General features: G+C 41.5%; 1 protein-coding gene across 4 annotated transcripts in view; it reads right to left on the bottom strand.

Annotated features, from left to right (window-relative positions):
• LOC149199597 (uncharacterized) overlaps positions 1–22,130 on the bottom strand; it is a 273,175-nt gene that overhangs the window by 32,279 nt on the left and 218,766 nt on the right. The gene's annotated exons all lie outside the window — the stretch shown is intronic.

Raw genomic sequence — 22,130 nt, 5'->3', positions numbered from 1 at the left:
GGAATAAGAGATAGCATGGACATATATTGTCATTAAAATGAATTTTTTATAAGATATATATATATATATAAAAGAAGTTGTATCAATAAATAACTCATAACAAGTAGTAACTCATTAAACAAGCAAATACATCATTAGAATGCAAAGAGGAACTTGGTTTCCTATAGCAGTTAGAATGGGTTCCTGGAAAGGATTACACCAGCTGCTAATACCCCTTCCAGAAAGAATTAAATACACTGAGGTATCATATTAAATTTCTTTAAGCACGTCCAGCAATGAGATGAAGGATAGCGTGGGCCCTCCAGAGTCCAAACAACCAATAGTCAAGCATCCAACAATTCGTGGTCTCCACAATATCTCCTCTACGCAAAAAAGGTTGTCCAAATCACGTATAGCAGCCACAATACAGATTTACCCACAATCCAAATGACATTCACAAACAATCTAAGGAGACAATAACCTTCAGCCAAGTAATACGCCCTCCCAAAAGTTATACGTGATGAGCCCTGGTATTGCACCAAGGATGTTGTAACTCCCAAGGGCTTCTCAACTTAAATTATCAACCTAGGGTTTGTACAAACTTAGAGGTGACAGTGCTATATGCATAGTAGGTTTGGTTCTACTCATCTCACCCTTAGTCATGAAATCAAATCAAGGTGTTCAGAGACCACTCCTTCAGCTAACTATAAAGAGAAAAGCATGTCATAATTGCAAGGAGATGAACATGATTCTAGCTACAAAAATGAAAATGTTAATCTTTCAATGTAAATGCTGAATTGAAATTGCATAAAAAGGGAAAGAGCTAGTCTAGTTGCAAGAAGTCAACCATGCTATTATATTTGCATTCTTAATCAAATCAACAGCCTACTTGCATGAATCAATTATCTATTTGCAACTTGCTTGGAAATAAGAAATTCAACTTTCAACACAATTAAAAACAAATGTTAATTCTAATTCTATTTGTTGTCCTATGGTTGCAGTGAGGAAAGGATGGGGTTGGAGTGGTCTTAGAATCTTCCCTAATCATGAAATCAAGGCTTGTGGGCCATTATTCAACTTCAATACTCAAGGGTCGAAATATGGAACAAATTTGGCTGAAGAAGACAATGTTACAGTTCTACTACAGGAAGAGCTACAAGATGCTTTGAATTGCTACAGGAGGCCCTGTTTTGCTACAGGAGGAGGCTCCGAGAGCTTTTTGAGGATAGAAATGGTGTCTTTAAGGTAGAAGAAGGTGGATGAAGGTAGAAGGTAAAGGAAGGGTGTGGGAGCCCCTTGGCCAATCCTAGTACCCCTCAAAGGTCTATCTTGCACCAAAATTTCTACCCACAGTGTTCTCCATTTACCTTAGCAGAGTGGTCTCAGTGGAAGAGTTTGGAAGCAATGTGAGGTGTCTAGAAGGGAGATGGAGTGGCATAGGTGGATGTAGAAAGGTGTGCCCACCCCTGCAGGTCAACCTAGTACCTGCAAACCAATCAAACACATGCATCAAATGATCACTATTACAGCAAATTAAATTAACATGGAAAAGATAAGTTGAATTTTATTGAAATCTATTCTAACCTACAACACAACTTCTGATTGCCAAACCAATGCTATTAACTCCTAAAGTTTAGAAACTAAACATGCAAAAGGATTATAGTCCCACACTTGACAATTTCCAAGAAATCATAAACAAATTTTTTTTGGTTGTTATTGTACATCTTCCAATCACTCTTCCCACAAGAAAGGTGATAGGCAAACCTGCAACTACGAACTTTGTAATATAACACCTACTGAGACAAGAGAAGCATTGCTTGAGCAGGAACAAGAAAGAAATACAAGAGAGGGACTAAACCCTCTGGTTTGGGCCCAAACCCAAGGGTTTCAACCAGTGTTGTGAAAAGCGCGATTTAATCGTGTTTTTTTCAAAAAATCGCGCTTTTTTCCCTAAGACGATTTAATCGCGCGTTTTATGGGAAAAAAGCGACTAAATTTTTTTTGCCGATTTTTCCGAAAAAAGCGCGCTTTTTTCAAAAAAATGTGCTTTTCTCCGAAAAAAGCGTGGGGTGTCGGGGCAGCAGGTTTTATAATCCGATTTTTTATTTTTTTTTTGCTCATTTGGACTGTGGGCACGTGTAGGAGGAGAACGTCTTGGAAAGAGCAGCTAGAGGGTTTGTGAGCAAATCTAAGTGCTTGTAGGACAAATTCAAGAGGAGACCACCAATTTCTCCATAAAAACGGTATGTGGATTAATTTTTTTTTGTTTTCCTTGTTTAAAAACATTGTTTTTCATTGTTTTTGGTTGGGAAACTTCATATGGGCACCATTTTCCTTTTGTTTTTATTGTTTTTAAAGAATTTTTTGTATTTTTTCATTGATTTGGGATGGGTAAATTGGTATGACTATGGGAACCAATTTTTTATTTTTTTTCATTTTTTTTAAACATTGTTTATGTTTTTTCATTGTTTTTGGCATTTGCCATTTGGTTGGGTAACTTGGGTTTGGAACTTTGGATTTTGGAAATTTGTAACTTGTAATTTTGTAAATGCTAAATTGTAATCCTAAATTCCTATTTCCTAATCCTTATTTTCCCATAGGTTTGCAAATTCAAAATTCAAAAACAAACATGCCAAGGAAATCGGATCCTTTCTGGGAATATGGTGAACCTAAAGCTCCGAATGATAGACAAAACTTGAATTGCAAGTTGTGTGGAAAGGATATACGCGGGGGGGTGTACAGGTTGAAGTTTCACCTTGCACAAATCCCTGGACATGATGTGGGGCCCTGTATAAATACAAATCCTGAACTTATCCAAAGAGCCATGAGAGCATTGGGAGAATTAGAGCACACTAGAGAGGCCAAAGAAGAACTCAAAAGGCAACTAAAAAGGTCAGCTGAAGGAAGTGGGCCAAGTGGCACTAGTTCTACTGCAACATCAGTCAATCCGATAGCTGCATCATCATTTTTTGTTCCTCGAACCACACCTGGTTCACAACCATCTATCGGTTCAATGCTAAAAAGAACTGAAAAAGAACAAGCTGACAGGTTGATGGCAAAATTTCTCCTCTGGAGTGATATTCCTTTCAGCATTGTAAGGAATAATCCATTTTTCCAACCGACTGTTGATGCTATTGCCAGTGTTGGCCCGGGGTACAAAATCCCTTCTTATCATGATTTCAGAGGCCGGATTCTTCGAGATGAAAAGCGTGACTGCACCCAAAGATTGGAGGATTTTAGGGCATCATGGGCACAAATAGGATGTACTGTTATGTCAGATGGTTGGACTGACCAAAAGGGGAGAACCCTTATAAACTTCTTGGTTAGTTGTCCCAAGGGGACTATGTTTATCAAATCTGTTGATGCATCTCATCAAATCAAAGATGCAAGAACTTTATGTGATTTGCTGGATGTGTTTATTTTGGAGGTGGGTGAACAACATGTTGTCCAAGTCATAACGGACAATGCTGCAAATTATGTTGCTGCTGGTAGAATGCTTATGGACAGGAATCCTACTTTATTTTGGACACCTTGTGCTGCCCATTGTATTGATTTGATGTTAGAGGACATAGGGAAAATTCCCTTTGTCAAAAATATTGTTGACTCATCAAAAAGCATCACAAAATTTATATATAATCATACATCTGTGCTTAGCTTGATGAGAAGATTCACCAACAACAAAGAGTTGGTGTGCCCCGCCATTACACGGTTTGCCACGAGTTTCATATCTCTTCAATCCCTCTTGAATTCTATGTGGGATGTGAAGAGAATGTTTCTTTCAGAGGAGTGGCGTGCTATGTCAATGAGCCGCAAACCAGAAGGGAGGCCGTATGCAGACTAGTTTCATACCAGGAAGACTTCTGGGCAGGAGTGCAGGAGGTGTGCGCCGTTACTGAACCTTTGGTAAAGGTTCTTCGGTTGGTTGATAGTGAGAAGCCCGCAATGGGCTATTTGTATGAAGCCATGGACAGGGCCAAAGAAGCCATTCGGGCCTACTATGATGATAAGGGAGATGATGGGTTTCAGAAACAACTCCTTCTATGGGGAGTGATCGATGAGCGATGGAACAACACACTCCATCGTCCCATTCATGATGTTGGGCTTTTCCTGAACCCTGCATTTTCTTATGCATGTGGGTTTGATTTTGATGTTGAGATCATGGATGGATTCTTATCCTGTGTCCAGAAGATGGTGCGATCTCCAGAACAACATATAGAGATCTCTAAACAAATTGAGACATATAAGATGGCAGGTGGCACATTTGGCTTTGAGATGGCTGTCACTGATAGGACGATTAAAATGCCAGGTATTTTTTAGTTTGTAACTTTGTTTCAAATTTCATTGTCTCTTCAAATTCCATTTTTTTCTTATGTTTATTTAAAATTTTATTTGTAATTTTGTTGTAGATGCATGGTGGAAGATGTATGGTGGCAGAGTACCCCTTTTGCAAAAGCTTGTCGTCCGCATCCTCAGCCAAACATGCAGCTCCTCAGGATGTGAGCGCAACTGGAGTGTATTTGAAAAAATACACAACAAGAAGGGCAACAGGTTAACACTTAAACATTTAAAATATTGCAAATTTCCAAATAAATTTTTGAATTCATTAAACAATATTTTTTTTATAATATTAATTATTAATTATTATTTCATGATCTTTGTACAGGTTGGAGTCCCAGCGACTTAATGACATGGTCTACGTCTACTACAATCTTCGATTGTGGGTGAGGCAACTTGAGAGGACACCTGATGTGGATGCCATCTCATTGGATGAAAATGACACCACTGCTGCATGGAGGGTTGAGGCCGAGAGGCCTCTCATGGATTCTGCTGATGATTGGTTAGTGCAAGATGTAGTGGAGGGGGAGGAGGAGCAGGAGGAGGAGGAGGAGGAGGAGCAGGAGGAGGAGGTGACACCGCCTACCCGGGCTACCACTGCCACCAGTAGAGGACGTGGTCTACCTCCTGTAGCTCCTACTTCTAGTTCTTCAGCTTCTAGAGCACATCAGACTCCACTGCCATTTCCACCAGCACAGGCACCAGCATCTACATCTAGAGAGAAAGGGAAAGCTGCGACATTTTCTCGCAAGAGGGGCAGTGGAAATCAATAGGATTAGACTTTCATTTTATTGTATATGAGTCTATGACATTATGACATGATGAGATACATTATCATATTTTTTGTTGATATTTTGAGGCTGAACTGGGACTCAAGAGTCAGGACTTACTATTCAGGACATGATTCAATGTTATGTGTGATTTTAGCGCTAGAAATGATATTAAACATCTTATATATTAGTTTTTTTATCATATTTATGTGTCAATGTATTTATTTTATGTTGTAGATGGTTTAGATATTAAAAAAATTGAAAAAAAATGAATATTTTTGTACCAAACGCTTTTTCCCCACTTTTTTCCGCTTTTTTCACGATTTTTCCAATTTTTTCCGCTTCATTCCCGGCGCCGATTTAATCCCTCTCGCGCTTTTCACAACATTGGTTTCAACCCTCCAAAACTACTTCAGATGCAGACCAATAGTGAACTTCCCATTAACAGAAAATAAAAGTCACATACATCATATGAAAGATGGTAACCTTGTCAAGCACTATGCTCTCATTAGCTCCTAGCTGCAACAAAAATTTGAATCCTAATGAGCCTTTTGTCTGGTTTATTTATACACAAAGTCGCTGAGGGCAGCTCACTTGAGTGATTCCCCCAAAATCTCGAGATTTGTGGATCTGGTTCCCCTTGGTCTTCACATGGATTGGAGTTCCTTGATTGCTAGTGAATTTGAGCTATTGGTGAAGATTCTTTGATCTCAAAGCGAGTTGGAGAGTTAATGAGGTGGACAAGCCTCCTATATTCTCTCTAGTTATCTCCATCAAGCCCCTGCATAGTAAATATCTCCAAAAATGCTTCTTTTTCCTGCATATTAATCACATTAGGCCATGCAATATGACAAACACCCTTTAGTCTTCCTACTAAGCATATTATGGCTAAAAATGTGAATTAATGTGAGAAAAGGAGAGTTTTAAGGGTTGGAGGATAGCACAATGAACCTCAAAATATACCTATTGATGGGCCCCATCATTACCCCCTACTGAAGGTGTTGCTCACCCTTTGAGAAACTCAGTCACTGATATGAAGCTCATTCATGGCCTTGGTGGCCTCTCTGACATCCCAAGGCACCTCAGATGGTGTGCCTTTGTTGTAGCTCTGATACCACTTGTTGTAGCTCTGACCCAGAAATATACGAGAACAGAAATAACCCAAGAACAATAAGATCAAAATAGATATGAATGCTTCTTTATTATCAAAACCAGTGTTGATAATATCGGTATCGGGAAAATATCGGCGAGGGTCCAGAAAATATCTTATCGGCAATATCGGCGAAAATATCGGCAAAATATCGGCAAATATCGGCAAGCATAAAAAATGCATAATATATTCATTTTTTTTCAGATTTTAAACATATAAAGCAATAACAACATGAAATAAACACATTGGCACATAAATATGAAGAAAACACTAATATATATGATGTCAAATAGAAATGATACATCAAAGGCGATACCAAATCCTACTGATCCCTAATAATTGTCCATTCAAGGACTCAAATGTGGAGAACCAATACAAAATAACATCACATATATAAAAGTATCTCATCATCATGAGTTATATGTAGCATAACAAATAAAAATAGCAACTATCTATCTGAAATCACTGCCCTCTCCCCCTTTTACGGGAAAACATGATGGGTTGTTTGCCAGGCTTGCCCCTAGTAATAGGAGGCCCTGACCCTGCCTCTGCACCTAATGGCAAATAATGAGTGCTAGGTATGGGGCTATGCTCTCCTATATCTATAGCAGATGGTGTTGATGCCGATGCTCCCGTAGTGTCCTCCTCCTCCTCCTACTCCTCTGAGTGCTGCTGCTCCTCTGACTCCGAGTCCTCCTCTTGCTGCCCCTGCTCTAATGGATCAACTGCCACTGGCTCTAACCATGAAGGTGACTCCTCCAAGAGGAGCTCCTCAGACTCCACCCTCCATGGAGACAATACATCAATATTTTCTAAGCTAAGTCACATGACACAAGGACACGAGACACGGAGGACACGTAAATACGAGTATTCAATACGAAACACGACCTGGAAACAAGACACGGGGGACACATTTTATATATATATATATATATATATATATATATATATATAGATATATATATATATATATACCGAAATATAGTTTTTTATCCATATTAAATTGCAGGTTGCAACCTATCTAATCAAATTAAAATATAATTACTTCTCAAAGTTCATAGTTCACTTTAAAAAATAAATAGAATCAAAATTTACTATTTAGAAATTAGAATGTGATATGCTTGGTCTTGATTCTTGAATATTCAATGTTCATTGTTCATGTACAACTTACAAGCACATAAGAAAATAACTAAAGTCTAATCCTATTGATTTCCTCTACCCCTCTTGCGAGAAAATGCCACAACTTTCCCTTTCACTCTAGATGTAGATGTTGGTGTTGGTGGAGTTGGCAGTGGAGTTTGCTATGCTCTAGAAGCTGAAGAACTAGAAGTAGGAGCTACAGGAGGTAGACCACGTCCTCTACTGGTGGCAGGGGTAGCCTGGGCAAGTGGTGTCACCTGGAAACATTACAAACTCCCAATCCTGAAATCCTAAAAAATTGACAAGTCTGCTGCATTTTGAATGAAATCTAAAATTCTACTTTCTCCATATGAAATCCATTGAGGCCGGAACCACTCTCAAACATCCTGAGTCATTTCATGGTAATGTTAAAAATTTAAGTAAAAGGATGAAAATGAAGATGAAGGAGAATGTCACTTTTACTTTAAGAATTTAACATTACCATGAATACCATATCAATACTAGGGCCTAGAACGCTCAAACCCTCCTTGGTAGAAACCACATAGCTCTCCCCTTCCTTCTCCAGCAACAAAAAATGAAAATGATATGGAAAAAACCAAAATCGGATTTTTATAGGCCATGCGGAAAAATTTTACAGTCACTGGGCGATATTTTCGATTATCGCGCGATATTTTCGGAAATATCGGCGATATTTCGGAAATATCGCGATATGAAATATCGCCGAAAATATCGCGATATTTTGTCGGCGATATTTCGGCTCGCCGAAAATATCGCGATATTTCCGAATATCGCCGATATTTCGGCGATATTATCAACACTGATCAAAACCCTTATGGTAGGGCAACACCATACATTCACTCCTTAAGGAAGGAGAACACTCCACAAGCCATATGCCTGTTCATACAAGAATACTTCTCTTCATCTTCCTATCTCTCCATGTGGAGTCTCTAGCCTCTATATAGGCCTCATACATACAATACCATGGTTCCCTCATACCATCAACTAATACCATGGGCCCATTACATTATTATTAACTACTTGTGGTCCCTTACATGACATGGGTTAACCACCTTATTTATTACTATGGCCCATCCCATTATTACATTATTACCTTGGGTACCTCCCTTGGTACCCCATATTATCCCCCCTAGGTACATAACATTCCACCCCCCTAAACATGTTTCGTCCCCGAAACATGGGAAGAACACAAATAATAAGATCTACTCAAAAGAGTAGTCCATTGATACCATGCACGTGCATCTAGCCATCCAAGAGAAAGGTGAACCATCGATCTCGCTGGTGCCTCGCTCGCTTGAGATGGAAGTTGACTGCGGTAGCTCTTCTGTGTGGATGTGTAGTAGGTGGATCTTTGTTCCTCTCGATCTGTCCTGCGGGGTTTGTTGTCCATGTGGCTAATTGGTTGCCATCTTGATTGTTGTCTTGCTGGGTGATGTGGGTGATGATATGTTGAAGTTTTAACCCACGATGGCTTTTTCTTTACTTCACCATGCTGTGGTGCCTGTTGTGGTGTCTTCTTTTTTAATATGACTTCAACCACTGAGCCCTCCTCTGATGTATCATCACCTGTAACCTTTTCTTCTGCAGCCTCTGTTTGTGTTTGATTGTCGATCATCAAAGGCTCATCATCTGATATGTCAGTCCCTTGAACATCTTCTGCTTCAGCCTCCATGTGCTCTACCTGTTTATGAATGGAAATATCCTGTAATGTAATTTTCTTCTTTTTATACCATAGCTTCAGAAATTTCTTCTGCACATTAATATTGATAGTACCCACTGATTCCATCCAAGGATATCCCAAAACAACATCGATATTATCCATCTCTGACGCATAAAAATCACCATGGAACACATACTTATCCATAGAAAGCTTCAAATCCTTATAGATTTGAACCTCCTTATCATCAACCTGTGTATTTTGAATTTGTTTTGCTGGGACTTGCAACTTTTTTGCCAAATTAACACTGATAAAATTATGTTTACAACTAGGATTGATAGAAACAATGATCTTCTCTTTCTGAATCAATCCATGAACCTGCAATAAGGATATACCAGTAGGAAATAGACCCACATGTTTCTCCTTATCTTGTTTTCTGGCATGAGACCATCTGTCTAAAAGTAATTTTTCAAATTCTTTATCCGACAAGTCGTCGGACTGTTTGATGCCAAGTGATCTCCACCATCTGTCAGCCTCTTCTGTCAACTTAAGCTGTATCATATCTTTCCAACATATCCAATGTTTGGACTTCATTCTTTGTATGAATTCTTCAATAGTAGGACCATCATCTTTTCCTGTAAAATATAGATCCTTGCTAGAAGCCATGAAGAGAGTTTTGAAAAAATTCACTTACTTGGCGAAATTTGAAAATGTCACAGTTTTGTCAATATTGCTCAGAATCTCTATTATAACCTGTTTTTGGAAATGGAACAACCCTTCTGCATCTGCCCATGTGATAGAAATTTTGATCTAGGCTCTAGAATTCCCGATCTGCGCTGCAACGTTCCCGCCGTCACCCAAAATTTCTGCAAAAAGAGCTGATTTTAAATCAGCGATATCTCCCTCATCCGGACTCCGATTCGACTGATTTTTTTTTTGAAATCATGTGTTTTTTCCAAAATATTCCAGATCTACAATTAGATCTTGCAGATCTGGCACCAAGACTTCTAGATCTGCGCCGCAAAACACGCTGCCCTGGAAATTGTCTGCAACCCCACTGATTTTTAGATCAGCGATATCTCCTTCATCCGGACTCTGATTCGACCGATTTTTTTTTGAAATCGGCTATTTTTTCACAAGGAATACAGATCTGCAATTAGATTCTGCAGATCTTGAACCAAAACGTACAGATCTGATCTGCAAATTCGCCACCCGAGAAACCCTGCAAAAATGAAAAAAAAAAAAAATCTCCACGGTTTGCCCAAGAAAGAGCTCTGATACCACTTGTTGTAGATCTAACCCAAGAATATTATAGATAATGCAAACAACCCATAAACAATAAGACAGAAATAGATAGAAATTCTTCTTTATTATCAAAACCCTTATGGTAGGGCAACACCATACATTCACTCCTTAAGGAAGGAGAACACTCCACAAGCCATATGCCTGTTCATACAAGAATACTTCTCTTCATCTTCCTATCTCTCCATGTGGAGTCTCTAGCCTCTATATAGGCCTCATACATACAATACCATGGGTCATTACCATGGTTCCCTCATACCATCAACTAATACCATGGGCCCATTACATTATTATTAACTACTTGTGGTCCCTTACATGACATGGGTTAACCACCTTATTTATTACTATGGCCCATCGCATTATTACATTATTACCTTGGGTACCTCCCTTGGTACCCCATATTATCCCCCCTAGGTACATAACAGCCTTCCTGTGGATAGAAACGTGTATTTGCTTCTATGTCTGTCCATTCCTTTTGTTCTTCTACCTGGTTTCTTCTCTCTTGTAGGCCCAATAGTAAGGGAGGATTGAGTTTGAGTCCTATACACTTGATCTTCAACCTTTGCATAATCCTTTTGTATAGTGGGGTTCTCTCCAAGGCATTCCTTAGTCTTTCTGGAGAGTGATATTCTCTAATTTGCAAACTGTGAGGTAGGGCATGCCATCTTCTTTGGCAAGCCTGCAAACTTTCTATCCCCAACATCCTAAAGGTGTCCTCAAAATGTAGGATGGATTGTTCTTGGGTTGCCATATACCTAGGTGCCAATTCAGGATCAGAGGAGATGAGATTGTGGTTGCTGATGACAGCTTTTGGGCTCACCAATTCTACTCTGATGTATAAGGGCTCATTTTCTTCCTTTTCCATCACCCTTTTCACTTCTTCAGCCCTTGTTTCCTCATGGGTCAACCAAGAGGCTAATGCCATCAGTTGCATGTCTCCCAATCTTGAGTTGGGGTCCCAAAAATTCATGTCTGTGAGGATCAGATTGTGCATGTAAAACTCAGCTAGTTTGGCTCTGTCCTCCATACTTGCCTTTTTGCAAAATTCAATGAACTGTTTGTAGTCTTGGAAAGGTAAGGAGCCATACTGTGCTAGTGTCTTTATCTGGAATTGCAGCCACTGCTCCTTGAGGAAAATGGCATAGGATTTGGATGGTTGCTTGCATTTTATGGCTTCCATAGATAAACTTGCATGTGGCAAGTTGTGTCTCATTTTCTTGTAGTTGCTCTCTTAGCCTTGTGTTTTCTGCCTATAGTTGCTCCCTCATGACTGACTCCCTTAATCTCAAATCATTCAATTCCTTGCCCATTTCATTGACTTTCTCCTCCATGAGGCCCACATCTTCCACCTTTTTGGATTTTGCAATTTGCATCCATCTGCGTGTTCTGCCTCTTTCCTTCTCCAATTCAAAGAAGAGTGGGCAAGCAAATTTCTTCAGTATAATGCTACCTCCCTCAATAAATTTGTAGTAGGATATTAGGTTAGGTTGTGGATGAGGCTCCTGGAGCTCTAGGGTGCCTTTTTTCTCTTCATTTGGAGTGGCTACCTCTTCCTGTAGCACCCCCTATTGCTCCTGTAGCAGCTGTTGGAATTTCTAAGTCTAACTATTAGAAACCATTCATGTACTTTTCTGATTTATTTCTTCCTGCTTGTTCTGATTAATTAACAAGTTATTTACCATGTAAATACTGAAAATAAATACAAGTACATGCTCAACACATTACAGATCATCAACTGAAGGAAACAAAACAAGCACACAAGTGACACCGTTGTTTTTGGACCAATGTCCCCAGAAAAACCCAATGCGGGAAAACAAGTGCAGCTATCGATGGTTTTAATTATTAAGGCAGTTTCAGAATACAATCTGAGTGCCAAAACTGTCTCACCCAATAGAGAATAATCTCAGCAGTAGTACCTCTCAATGGGAGACAAATGTTTCGACTGAAACCCCGAATAAAAACTCTGAAAGCTCTCAGCTCCAATCTGCCCCACGAAAACCCCAGCGTCAACCTCTAGGGACTGCATTAGCCCTTTCTGGCCCAGCGTTACCCTAGCTCGCCCTGCATCGACCTCTGGAGGCACTGTGTCAGCCCTTAAAGCCTCTGCGTCACCCACACTGGCTCTCTGAGGCACTCTGCAGCTCCTAGCTGCCTCTGCATGAGCCCTGGCTGGCTCTATATGAACCTCTGGCTGGCTCTGCATCCCTCTCTCTCAGCTTCTGCGTTGATCCTCCGGGTACTATCTCTACCTCTCTGCTTTTGTATTCACTGCCCCTCAGCTGCAACTCTGATCACTCTTTCAACTTCCTCAGCAAACCCTACCCCAAAAAATCGAAATCATGATCAACTCGGTGTATTCTCCAAGTGACCCTCAAGCCTCCTCTTATACTTTTCTCATTGACAAATCAACAGCTGAGATTAAGTCCCTAATCAACGGCTAAGATTAACTCTAGCTTGATCCATGACTTTTGGACCCTTCTAACATAGTTTTATATTAATTCACATTAATATTTTATTTTCCCTAAGTTTAGACTTAGGGACTCCATTAAAAATATTAATTATTTTAATATCTCCCAAATTGTTTAGAATCTACCCAAACCATTTTTGGGTATTAGAGATCTCATGTGCTTTAGCCTCTCCACTAATTTTCGTGGCTAGGGCACATTTGATGCTACCGCAAATCAACATTCCCTCTTAGTGAGGACTATGCTCTAGTAATACTCCTCCCTAAGCATCAATTTGAGCATCCGGCATCGGTCCCTATGCCGATGCTAGCCCTACTGCCCAACATCCTCTGCACTGTTGCATCATGTACTGCTACCCATGGCCCTGCCATTGCCACTGCTGCATCTGTACGACAACCCCTCTCATCATGCTGCATCATGGGAGAATAGATAGACACCTTCCTCAGTCGATTAAAGGAGATCCGGGATCAGCTGACTTCCATAGGGGCCGCGCCGGATGAGGTGTTGGTGAGGACCACATTGAACGCAGTCTCAGAGGATTGGGAGGATTTGTCCAGAGCATAATAGGCAGGTCGACCTTCCAGATTGGGAGGAACTGTGGGCGACGCTTCGTCAAGAAGAGATCATAAGGCTAACCAAGGCAGGAAGTAGCAGCAAGGGAGTGAGAATCAAGAAGGAGGAAGAGGATGATGCTTCCTTAGCATCTGAGGGAAAGTTGGAGAAACAAAAGAAGGACCTCTCTAAGATCAAATGCTTTCTATGTGGGGAACTGGGTCACTATGCGAGCCATTGTCAGAGGAAGAAGGGCAAGGGAGAGGCTTCTAAGACCAAGGTTGTGCCAGCAAGGGCGGAGAAAGAAGTGGAGACAGATGATGATTGTGCCATGAGTGCTCATGCGCCACTTGAGAAGAAGTGGAGAGACATCAAGTTGTAGTCAAATGGACTACAGGCGATAAGGGGCAGGATCCTCGAGGTACCCAACCTCTTGGATTATACCTTGCTATGAGAGCCCTGAAGAGGAGTAGCAGGACTAGTGGATGTCGGTAGAGACAAATGCGGATGAAGCAACAGAGGGAGCTACATTGCAGGAGTCCCAGGACAGCGTGAGGCAACAGTGCAAGATGCACAGAGTTGTTGCTGCAGTGCAGAGGTTAGAGAGGGAGCACTTGTCAATGACAGAGGGAGCTTCAGCATCGGGAGTGTTTTTAGCTTGACGAAGATGTCAGTGGGGAGATCAATTACTTACTTCTGAGTAACTAAGTTGCAGTGTATGTAAAACATTTCTCACTTCCCACCCCAGTTTTCAGTTTCACCTTATTTCTCCAAAATAGTTAAATGCCCTTTCCCATAGCCATACATTCAACAACTAAAAAATAAATTTTGCTGAAAACACAAATTCTAGAAATTTTACAGAATGCTGGAAAATGCAGAAATATAAAAATCAACACATATAAACAGCCATTCAACACATTTAAACACAATGATTTTTTGTTAAGGTGACCCTGGAAAAACCCCTTACAACTCTTGGGGAAAACCAGTTCGAAAGCTTCTTATTTCTGTAAAATGCCTTTTACAGTGAGAGAAAATATTCAGCAAAAATCAGCAAACAAATTTTACAACTTATCTCGTTTTCCGTGCCTCACAGCCAACTGGAAACACTTGCAACAACAAAACAAAACAGCAATAAATGTTGTACGGCCTCCTAGAAAAGCGTGGCAAATTTCAACGTGAAATTCTGCTATACAACCTCCCTGGAAACTACTATACGGACTGCTAAAAAAGTGTTGTACGGCCTGCTAAAACATTGTACGGCCTGCTTATAAAACGTTGTACGGCCATTCTAGAAAATCATGCCAAAACCTGCGTTTCACTATGTGCTAACTCAGCTGTACGGATTTGCTAAAATGCTGCCTTGGAATGTGTGCCAAGCCACTGCCTCCTTCTCCTCCCTGTCCAGAAATCTCCCTTGCTCTCTTGCTCTCCTTCTTTCAATCTGCTCATGAAAGAATGAATGACCTTTTCTTCCTTTTCCTCCCTTAATCTAACCCTAAGTGACTTTTGGGGAATCCCTAAATCCAATGGCTGAAATAGATTGAGATCTAGCGCTAAGATTAAATGCTCATTTAAATCTCACTTTTTATTTTTTAATTCACCCCACTTTAATAAAGACCCACTTAGTCATTTATTTCCAAAGTCACTTTTCCTTTCTAACTTTTCATTGACTTTATTAAAGTCACTTTAAAATTAGACTTTAGTAGCTTTATCACTTAAAGTCACTTTTAAATTAGATTTGACTTTATAAAAATTATAAAGTCACTTTAGGAGAAAAATTAAATTCTTTTGGACACTTTTCCCTAGGCCAAAGATCAAAGCCTTAGGGAACCACCTGTCCTCCGGTACCAAATTTCAACACTCCCTTTTATCGAGGAAGGTGTTCCTCACCACACCCATCTTATCTCTGAAGTAGTCATGCTTGCCCCGTGGTAAGGCTTTGGTAAGAATATATGCAACCTGCTCATCAGTGGGAATATACTCAAGCTTCACAGCGCCCTTCTAAACACAGTCTCTGATGAACTGATATTTGATCCCGATATGCTTTGACCTGTCATGAAATACTGGATTCTTCGTGAGTTTAATGCAACTCTGATTATCACAGTAAATCACTGAAGGTCTCAACGGCTGACCAAATAAGCCAAACAACATCTTGCGAAGCCAGATGGCCTCACAACTAGCTAGACTGGCTGCCATATATTCTGCTTCCGCTGAACTCAATGCTACTGACTGCTGCTTCCGGCTGAACCATGACACTACTGCCGAACCCAACCCAAAACAGCACCCTGAAGTGCTCTTCCTATCAGAAGCACAACCTGCCCAATCAGAATCAGTATAACTTGTCAGTCTCACTCCATCCCCCTGCCTGTAGTCCAGACCATAATTCACTGTCCCCTGCAAGTACCGCAAAATGTGTTTTGCAGCGATCCAGTGAACCTTCCTAGGTTCACACATAAACTGACTCATCGTGTTGAATGCAAAACAAATATCTGGTCTAGTGTTGACCAAATACATCAAGGAACCAATCAGCTGCCTGTACAATGTGGGATCCACCAACTCGGAATGCGAAGCAAGAAGCTTCTTCCAGTTGGTGATCATCAGTGTCGACATGGGTTTACAACCCTCCATGTGGAATCTGCCAAGGATGTCCACAATATACTTCCCTGCCCCAGGAAGAAATGCCCCTCCTCCTGCCACACCTCCAAACCCAAAAAGTAATGCATCAAGCCGATGTCCTTCATCTCAAACTCCGCTGCAAGATCTCTCTTGCAGTGCTCTATGAATCTCTCTGCACCTGTAATGACCAAGTCATCCACATACAGCACCAGAATGAGAGGCTCCTCACCTATCACAATATAGTAAAGGTTTGGATCTGCCTCACTCTTTGTGAAATCCATCCCCTGCAAGTACGTATCTATCCTGGAGTACCAAGCTCTGGGAGCTTGCTTCAGGCCATAAAGGGCCTTCTTCAGTCTGCACACATGGGACTCCTTCCCATGCACCTCAAAGCCCTGTGGCTGCTCAATGTACACCTCCTCTTGTATGAAGCCATTGAGAAATGCAGTCTTCACATCCATCTGGTGGATCTTCCAACCCATCTCTGTTGCTATCGATATAATGGAGCGGATCGAAGTATATCGAGCCACGGGAGCGAAGGTCTTCTCATAATCAGCTCCCTCTACCTGGGAGAACCCTCTAGCCACAAACCTTGCTTTGAATTTCTCAATGCTGCCATATGCAGCATGCTTTACCTTGTAAAGCCATCTAGAAGTAACCACGGATTTGCCTTCAGGCCTCGGCACCACCTCCCAAACATCATTCTTCATGATGAAGAATACTCCTCCTTCATGGCCTTTCTCCAGACCTGCTGGCTAACTGCCTCCTCATAGCTAGAAGGCTTAGAGTCAAGGATGCTAGTAGCCATTGCCATATAGCTACAAAACCTCTCAGGTGGTCTACTCTCTACGACGGGCCTCTTAGGCTCAGCAACAAATGTGGCATCTCTCAAGGTGTCCTGAAGCCACTTGGGCTTCCTCTTCCCTGAGTGTACTTCTCCCATAGGAGAATGAAACTCCTCCTCCCCATCATCATCAGGAGCCTGAACTCCTGACTGTTTGTCTGCTGTCCTCCTGCCTGCACCTGAACCTGTAGAAGCTGAGGTACCGTGTGAACTGTCCATCAGTGGACTCCCTAGTGAACTGCTCTGTGAACTGCTCTGCATGTTGCCCGGAGCACCACCCCTCTGGCTCGGTGAGCCACTGCTCACTGACGGACCTGACATCCTCATAGATGTACCTCCGGATCCTCCTAATCCCTGCCCACTGGATCCCTGCGACTGACTCAACTGCTGCTGAGGGTCTGGCTAATCCAGATACTCTAACTCCCGTGATCTCCTAAAGGCCCTGTCCTCCTCGAACTTCACATCCCGTCTGACAACAACTTTCCTCTGTGCAGGAATGTAAATCCGAAAGGCCTTTGAGGTCTCACTATAGCCCACAAAGATACCCTTCTCTGCAGTGGGCTCTAGTTTGGTCCTCTTCTCCTTGGGTATGTAGGAGTATGTAATGCACCCAAAGATACGAAGATAACCAACATCAGGCTTCTTTCCAGAAAAATCCTCCTCCGGAGTCATGTTCCCCAAGGCACGATGCGGACTCCTGTTCTACAAATAAACAGCTGTGTTGCAGGCCTCTGCCCACAAGAACAATGGCAACCCCTGGTCATGTAACATGGCTTTGGCAGCCCCTACGATGGATCTGTTCTTCCTCTCTGCAACCCCGTTCTGTTGGGGGTTGTAAGGAACAGTGAAATCCCTCCTAATGTCTGCCTCCGCACAATAGTCAACAAACTCTCCAAGGGTGTACTCTCCCCCATTGTCCGACCTCAGGGACTTGATTTTCCGACCGGTCTGTGTCTCCACAAGAGCTCTGAACTCCTAAAACCACTTGAAAACCTCACTCTTGGTCCTCAAGAAATAAATCCAGGTCCTCCTGGAGTGATCATCAATGAATAAAACATAGTATTCATTTCCACTCAAGGAAACATGAGACATCCGACCGCTCACATCAGAATGAATCAAATCAAGTATCCCAGTCGCTCTGCTGTCACTGCTAGGAAAAGGGGATTTGGCAAACTTGCCCATCGCACATCCTCTGCAAGTATCAAAGTGATCAGTACTGAAATCTGGCACACCAGTAGTGATCTCCCGCAAGGTCCTCAAGGCTCCATAATACATATGCCCCATCCTACGGTGTCAAATCTCACAAAGCTCAGAACTGCTAGCTCTGCTGTCGGTACTAATGCTCAATGCCAAAAGGGGCTGGAATGCAAACTTGTACACCTTTGCATGGCGTACACCTATCACTCTAGCTGAATCAGCTGGAGTGCCCCTGGGATACATCAACACCTGTCCTCCCCTGAACAGTACCTCATATCCTCTGTCCTCCAAAGCTGAGATGGATATGAGGTTTTTCCTCATCCTTGGCACATAAAGAACATCTGTCACCTTCAAGGGAGGTTTGGACTCCCTCTGAAATGTCAGTGTCCCCACCCCGACTGCTCTAACAACTCTGTCATCACCAAGTACTACCTCTATATCAGTGCCACTCTCTGGAAGCTCTGAGAAGTACTCACGGACTCCTGTCATGTGACGTGAAGCCCCATTGTCCACATACTAGATACCCGAAGATGCTCCGCTAATCAAGGGAAAAGCATGCTCCCTCTAAACCTGTGTGGCAGGTGATCCTGCACTAGAGGACTTACACGCAGTGAACGTAAACTCCCGGTCAAAACGATCTGCAAAGTCCTCAACCTCTGCTGAAGCTACCATGCTCTGGTTCTTCCCCTTCTTCTTCTTCTTCTCTGGACACACAACTGCATAGTGTCCCATCTTTTGACAATTCCAACACTTCACCTTGGAATAGTCCTGTGTGTTATCATGTTTACCTTTACCTTTGCCTTTGCCCCCACCATTGCTTGTGGAAGCCTGCTTCTTCCCTTTGCCTTTCTTGCCTCCTACCAACAGTGCTACATCCTCATCCTGCTCAACTGGCTTGGCTGCCCCAAGCTGACCTTTCCTGATCTCTGTCTGAATGCAATCATCCCAAAACCTCTCCCATGTGGGAAGGGTCTCACATGCACAAACCCCATCAGCAACGTTCATCCATGAACGGAGGAGGCCATTCACTGCAATCCGCACCAACTCAGTGGGTGGAATGACCTCTCCAATTGCTGCCAACTCATCTCTCACATTAGTAATCTTTGTGAGATATCCAGCTGCACTATCATTACCCATCTTAATGGTCTTCAGCTTCTCCTTTAGGACCATTTTCCAGTTCTCATTGGTACTCTGGTAGAGATTGGACAATGCTGTCCACATTTCATGGGCATTTCTCTTTCCTCTCACATGAAGAATGCAATGGTCTTTGACTCCGTCTAGAATCAGTCTCTTACCCTTGTTGTTCTTTTTATTATACTCAACCAACTGAGTAGCATCAGTAGGCACAACAACAGGGTTCTGTGTGGTATGCACCATGATGTCCCAAACTTCTGCCTCCTCAAAGATACTCTGCATTCTCTCCTTCCAAACGTTGTAATTGCTATGCCCATCCAACCTATCCTCCACCCTCAATCCCAATGACATCCTGCTGTCCTAAAACTAAAAAATAGCACTGTTGTAGTAAGGATAAAACTGTTGTTTGTGAAAAATCAGCTTGCTGGAATTTTCTAAGTGAAAAATCCAGTGTTGATAATATATTCGTAAATATCGCGCTATTATCGGCACCCAAATATCGCAATATTTTCCCACTTTTAAAATCGCGCGAGAAATCCGATATTTCGGCGATATATTCCAAAATATCGCGCGACGATTATAAATATCGCGGCTGACTGTTAAAAAAATTACGCGCGGGCTGTATAAAGGGATTTTTGCGCTTTGTGTTAAGTCATTTTGGTTTTTAACTTTTTTCTGAGCGCTGGAAGGTTGCTGCGAAGGAGGCCCGAGGGTTTGAGGGGTGCCTTCCATTCGTTCAAACTGTCGTTTTCCATTCGTTCAAACTGTTGTCGTTTTCCATTCGTTTTCCAAGTGGAAGAAGAAGACCGAAACTCTGCCTTCATTACAGACCTTGACCGAGCTGCTCAAAGAGGATTTTGTGGACAAGTGAAGGAGGGTGGACTTGTCATACAGGTACCTTAAAGTTTAAACGTAACAGAGTTTTCACTGTTCAGGGCTTTACTTTAAGTTTATAGTTTATAGTTATACACGTTACGTTTATTATCAACGATTCAACACTGCTGAAACGACATGTCTTAAGAATCAAGATATTGACCCCATTCAGGGCTTTACTATATCCGTCAAGTGACATTTCCCAAGAAATCCCACTGAATAGATACAGGTATCGGGAGCAGTGTTGATAATATGAAATATCGGTATCGGCCCTCGGGTAACAGTGGGACACCTTAAAAGTTAAATTAATGCTGCTCTAATGATGGTTCCAAACCGCATATAAAATTAAATATCAGTCCATATAAAATTAACAACACAGGGAAGCATATAAAATTAAATATCAGTCCATATATTTGAGTTTGTAAGGTTTAGTTCACTGAGGAGTTTTCATAAACAGTTTGCAGGCAATGTACTGTAGGTGTCTCTTTCACAACTTAGAATAAGAATGACATGAACAGTAATAAACATACAAGAGAGGAATGTTTGAGAAAGACTGATAACCACTTGATGTTAAGTTTAAATGCACACCCATCTCTGGTGCATACACTTTGACTTCAGCCATAAAAACAAGTACTGAGATTTGAAATACAAGTGAATAGTAAAAGATGTGACAGCTGTAGAATCTAGATCAATGTACATGGCTAGAAGCCTAGAACACCACCAACAAGACAATATAAGCTTCAGCAGGGGTTATAATATGTATTTTTCCCTCAAAGTACCAAATTACCAGCAATGGAAGTCCGATACAATAATCATTTGTAAATTGTGATGACAGTGAGACGTGACCTGGTTGGAAATGTTCTTGTCATACTAGTAACTACAGTGATCAACAACAATGTTCTTGTCATACTACAGTTACTGTTTGACACTGTTAAATTCAAAATTTTGTATACATGTAGTACAGTGATCAACAAGAAAGCAATCTATGTCACTGTCATCATGAGTCATAACAGTTATATATTTTTAATTTTTTACACTACACTTCAACAGTCAACTTGTATTACACTTCAACAGTCAACTTGTATTACACTTCTATTCAAGAATCAACAGTCAAGTTAAATTGTTTTGTAATGATGTGGTTATTTGAATTTTGTAATTTGAAAAATTTCGTATTACTTATTAAGTTACTAATTCCAAATTTTTTTTGGTGTTGTAGGTTTCCTTTTGAGTTAGCCCACTACAAAATACAAATATGCCAAAAGCCTTGGACCCATTTTGGGAGTATGGGACCCCTGATGGTGGGACAAATCGTGCATATCTTTCATGCAAATTGTGTGGGACCCAGATGACAGGTGGGGTTACACGACTGAAATACCATCTTGCTAGACTCACTGGACATGATGTTGGCATTTGTACAGTTTCTAGTCCGGAGCTTATACAAAAAGCTCTTGAGGCAATTGAAGAAAAGGACAGAAAGAAGGAAGAGGCGGAAAGAAACAAAGCTGAACGTGCAGGTAGATCTTTCGGGATATCTTCTCCTGATTTTGGTGTTGAGGGTAGTGGCCCTACTGGCCCTAGTGGGAGGGGCTCCACAACTGGCACACCATCACATGCTAGTGCTAATGCTAGTGTGAATGCGAGGTCATCATTTTTTGTTCCACGAACAGGAGCTGGAGCACAACCTGGCATAAAATCGCTTGTTAAAAAAAAGGAGAAGCAAGAAGCAGATAGAGTCATGGGGAGGTGTATTTTTTGGAGCGACTTACCTCTTAGCATCACAAAAACCAATCCATTTTGGCAGCCAATGTGTGATGCTATTACTGTTGTGGGCCCAGGGTACAAAAGTGCCACATATGAGGAGTTGCGGGGGCCAATTCTTCAAGCAGAAAAACAGGACATCAACTCTAGATTGGCGGAGTTGAAAAAGACATGGGAAGTCACTGGATGCACAGTGATGTCTGATGGTTGGACAGATAGGAAGGGTAGGACCCTTCTAAATTTCTTGGTACATTGTCCTAAAGGTACCATGTTTATTAAATCGTTGGATGCATCAGAACATATCAAAGATACAGCAACGATATGTGAGTTGTTAGATGGG

This window comes from Pinus tabuliformis, chromosome 2_1 (assembly GCF_031772625.1).
Source record: "Pinus tabuliformis cultivar Carrire ecotype Pingquan chromosome 2_1, CPIR1, whole genome shotgun sequence".
NCBI lineage: Eukaryota > Viridiplantae > Streptophyta > Pinopsida > Pinales > Pinaceae > Pinus > Pinus tabuliformis.
Note: the sequence above shows the minus strand (reverse complement) of the source record. Positions and strands in the feature narration are given on the sequence as shown.